Source organism: Gavia stellata, chromosome 3 (genome assembly GCF_030936135.1).
Source record: "Gavia stellata isolate bGavSte3 chromosome 3, bGavSte3.hap2, whole genome shotgun sequence".
In the NCBI taxonomy this organism is placed as follows: Eukaryota; Metazoa; Chordata; class Aves; order Gaviiformes; family Gaviidae; genus Gavia; species Gavia stellata.
Genome location: NC_082596.1, coordinates 11,964,027 through 11,969,043, shown reverse-complemented (window position 1 = coordinate 11,969,043; position 5,017 = coordinate 11,964,027).

Sequence of the window (5,017 nt, the reverse complement as noted above, 5' to 3'; positions counted from 1 at the left end):
TGTCTTTGGCATATATGGTGTCAGCTGCCAGGAAAAAAGCTAAAGTGCTGGGCTTCTTGCTGTATTTTGTCTTCATGCAGCTTCATACTGCTCCCAGTTTCATAACAGTTTTTCCAGCGTTTTTTGTTCCTCTCTTATGAACTTGGTACCAGCACTAAAATGTGAATTGTTCTCAATGTTTAGCATCAAGTCCTACATATGGAAGTGATTTATCAACAAGATTACAGGCTGGAGGCCTGTGGAAATTGGACTCCAAGGTCCCATAATTCTTTGGAAAATGCCAGCCATGGTAGGTTTTGCCTCCCAGCGGCTGTCCATTATTGATAGCCTTATTCAAATATTATGTTCAGCTAGTACACAATGACCAGTTTCTCAACTTTATACTTATACAGGTGCAGCTAATTCAAGTCTTGATCATCACACTCACCTCTGTTCTTTCATGTCAGTGTCCTCTTCCTTTGCCCTCATGGTCTTTATTTCATTTTATGCAAGACGGGTGAAACTTCTTCCCAAAACCTTTTTCTACGCAAAGAACTGCTATAAAATGTCATCATCACTAAGATATTCTCCTGGAAACACAGAAATGTCAACACCTAGAACATTCTGACATGACAGCTGAGATGATAGATAGGCACTTGGGACGGTCACACAGCACTATTGAATCTCCACATCATTTATAGCTTGTGCTACTGTTTAGTGGCTGAGAGAAAAGGATGGTGTAGTTCTCCTGGGGAATTTTTAATTACTGGACCTATGGCAAGGGAAAGGAATAATTAGTACAAATGCCCAGTGTAAGATATCCAGCCTTTGTGCATTTCTTTCAAGGGAGGACTATGGACTGCATTAAGCAATGTGCTTGACGGGGTAGTGTGGTTGTTCTTGAGCCTGACAGCAAGGAATGAAATGGTATTTCTGTCTATCTAACTGCCAGTGTTTCCCCCTGCCTTCTCTTATCTTCTTAGCTCCACACCAGAGCCTGCTGGCCCATGAATATTGGTGATGCACTTGGTTGCTAGACAGCCGCCCGCTGAGCCGGAGGTCCTGAAGCTCCCCTGGGCAACATCAGAGGTCTCAGAGACAAAGTCAGCTGGAGTAACAAAGAAACTGAGAAACTTGGGATGTGTCTCCCATGACCCCATGAAGCTACAGAAGTGCCTAGATAAATCGTTCTTTACCTTTATTGTTTCATGTCCTTTTTTATCTGCCTGTCAGAGTATTGTCTCTTTCCCTGAGAAAGTAAAGAACAGCAGGCACTGAACAAAATCGAAGTGGTCGATGATCATCTGATTGAACTGCTTGGAGACTGCAGTCAGTGGTCGCAGTGAAGCTGGGTGGCGGGGAGTGGGGTATGGAGACTTCTGACTAAGACAAGCTGTTACCTAGAAGCTGGAATAAAATACCTGAGAAGTGATCAAGGGTAAAATTTACCCCTGAACTGTGCCAGCCCCATTTCAGACTGGAATTCTTTGACATCAAAAGACATCGCAGACTATCCATAAATACTTTAGAACCAGCAAATTTAGGAGGCTACTGTGATATAAATAAAAGAAATTTTGAGGATCCTGAAGCAAGAGAGATTAGCAGAACTCCTACTGACTTCAGCAGGAACAAGTTTGGGCCTTGAGTTATTTGGCTCATAACTCTTCAACAAGATTGAAAGAAGAAGGTTCTGGGATTTTTTTGATCTAAGATTTTATTAATGTCCAACCAGGATGCTGTTTAATCTTTAAAACAAATACTAGCACTCAGAACACATCAGCTGTTTGGATTCTGAGTTCTGTGTTACACTTATTCGTGGACAGGCAAATTACAATGAGAATAATCATTGTCAGAATACTAATGTGATGTAAACTAATGTAGAGATATTTATTCAATGGAATGCAATTACCAGCAATACTCTATTTTCTGAACAGTGTGACTGTAATCCAATTTAGGCTGTTTAACCCCTGGTGATTTGTTTCCGTTTGTATTGTGATAGGCTGAAAACAGGCAGGATTGCTGGGGGCAGCAAAAGGGAGAGTAAGGGGAAATAGCACCACATGTAATCTGAGATCTTAATGACTTTACTAAATCTACATAACCACAGGGCTGTTCATCATGGTTGTGCTGCTAATTGAATTTTAAAATAAGGGTAGATCCTACACTCACTTTCTCCCAACATCATTTCATTTTCTGATGAATGCTTAGTCACCAGCTTAAAAAAAGCCTTTATGGCTTTAAGCTAAAGTTGCATTAGGACCTTGGATTTCATACAAGACAGGATTCTCAGGTACATGGTGGCAAGTGACAAAGAGGATATACAAGGTGACTTTCATGACCAGCTTCTCTTGCAGAAGTCTTCTTGGCTGGAGGAGTTGAAGACTAAAAACCTGAAGTCTGAAGACTAAAAACCTTCAGCTAGCTACTGGTGCATTCATTAGCACAGAGGAGTCCCCCTGAAACTAGCACAGTGTGCTGGTTTTGGCTGGGATGGGGTTAACTTTCTTCATAGCAGCTAGTATGGGGCTGTGTTTTGGATTGTATGGGGCTGTGTTTTGGATTTGGGCTGGAAACAATGTTGATAAAGCAGGAATGTTTTAGTTACTGCTGAGCAGGGCTCACACAGCACCAAGGCCTTTTCTGCTCCTCACCCCACCCCACCAGCGAGTGGGCTGGGGGTGCACGGGAAGTTGGGAGGGGACACAGCCGGGACAGCTGACCCCAACTGACCAAAGGGATATTCCATACCATATGGCATCATGCTCAGTATATAAAGCTGGGGGAGGAAGAAGGAAGGTGGGGACATTCGGAGTAATGGCGTTTGTCTTCCCGAGCAACCGCTACGCGTGATAGAGCCCTGCTTCCCTGCAGATAGCTGAACACCTGCCTGCCGACGGGAAGTGGTGAATGAATTCCTTCTTTCGCTTTGCTTCTCCGCGCAGTGTTCTTTTGCTCTACCTATTAAACTGTTTTTATCTCAGCCCACGAGTTTTCTCACTTTTACTCTTCTGGTTCTCTCCCCCACCCCACCTGGGGGGAGTGAGTGAGCGGCTGTGTGGTGCTTAGTTGCCAGCTGGGCTTAAACCACGACACACAGTTTCTGTGCTTCTGAAACAGGCACAGGGTTATGTTGTCAGCACAGATAGAAGTCTGGAGATCTGGTCTTTAAATAAAAGAAGTGCTAGGGAAATCTAGTTTTAAGTGCAGGGGGACGTTTTGTAAGCACACAAAGGTAAATGAGGAAGGCCTCAGTGTCTGGTGCAGATTTTGCTAATGGTGATGGCAATTCTGACATTGAGCTGAGTGCAAACACATGCAGAGTGGATCCTGAAGGGTGGAGCTGGACCCAGTAAGGGGAGCTGGGAGTCTGGAATATTCTGCATCTCCCCAAACACTAGAGAAAAGTGTTGAGGAATGAGGATAACCATCACTGGCAGGAGGATGAGCCTATTTTCCAGAAAGCTGCACACAGCTCTGATGGCTGTTCAGGTTGGAAGACCCTAGGGAATAGCTATTCAGACCTTTTGCTAGTACCACATTATGCCCCCACCAACACCTCCAGTGAAATTAGGCCCTTTAGTTACAAAACCCAGAAGAGCCATAAATGCAAGGTTTCATCACAGTGGTAGGTCAGTACGGAACAGTCACACTGCCAGCTCTGCTTATCTGCACAGGACAGGGCTCTGGGTGGGTTTTGAGCTCTGCCTCCCTGGTCATCATAGCTGAATATCTCAGTGGAGGACAGCAAATAAAGTGCGAGGAATGAGATAGGATGGAGGCTTTGCTAATGTTTTTAGACACTAGTTTCGTGAAGGTCTGGTGATAAGATATATCAACATTTGATTGCCTGGTTGGTTCTGTACCGAAGGATATGTTCACCCCATGGCAGGCTTAGGAAAGATGGGATCCAGTATATCCCCTGGGGTTAGCAAATGAGTTATGCTTTGTGTCCCCTGTGCCTGGCCTCTGCCAGAGACATGATGCCAGTTCTGGAAGGCTCACTGATATAACCACCCATAGCCTTGGAAGCCCTAGCTTCCTAGCAACTAATTTAGGAATTCAGTATTATTAGTGACGTGTATTGCAGCAGGGACTGGAGGCCCCAGCTTTACCATGGTTAGCACAGTGTAAATACAGCATAAGAGAACTATGCATGGCCAAAGGAACGCATGACTAAGGCCATGACTATCTGAAGGTGGTTTCCCCAAGACAGGAAATCTTCAAGCAGAAACCATTGTGTAACTGCTTCCAGACTACAAAGCACAGAAAAACAGTTCTCCTAAGAGAAATGGGCCCTGGATGGGAACCCGAGTAAGATTTTAGGGCATTTGCACTTCCATTCAGGTTTTTGTGTCATGTAAGCACCTATCTAGGGGAAGAGATGCCAGCTGGGGCTTGCCCACATATGCTGTTGGTATGTCTGTAGCCTTGCAATGGTAAGAGGGAAGCAGAAATACAGTGAAAAGAGCAGGTAAGAATAGCACAGTTAGGACAGAGTAGTCCTAACTCCCAGGGATTCTGCATGTGAGAGATTTGCCGGATCAAACCCTTAGTATTTCCAGCAGCCATTCAGCCATAAGAACTTAAGCTGTGAGTGAAAAGCTCACAGTGCAGCTATCATTCTTTTAAGTCCCAGTCGAGCTGTTTGCTTTTTCACTTCTACTTTTTAATATAATTTGTCTTGTGAGTTTGCATGAGGCGTCTCTCCCCAGTCATTTACCACGAGTGCTGCAGGGACTCCTGACAGAATGCAACAAGGGCTCACCATATCGGTGAGCTAAGGAAGAAGGCAGTTGGGTTTCTTACAACAGTCCTTGCTTAGGCCCGATTGGATTTAAATTACATGCCACTAGGGGCTTTGTACAAGACATCTGTAATAGCAGAAACACCTGCAGAGCAGAGTTGCAGGATGACAAATTTTCTCTCTCTCCGGACTAGCTCGTTCACTCAGCTAAGCTGGATTGTCTTCGCTGACTTGCACAGTCCACGTTACACAGATGTAAATGAAAGGGGAATCAGAGCCTTTCTTTCCAGCGTG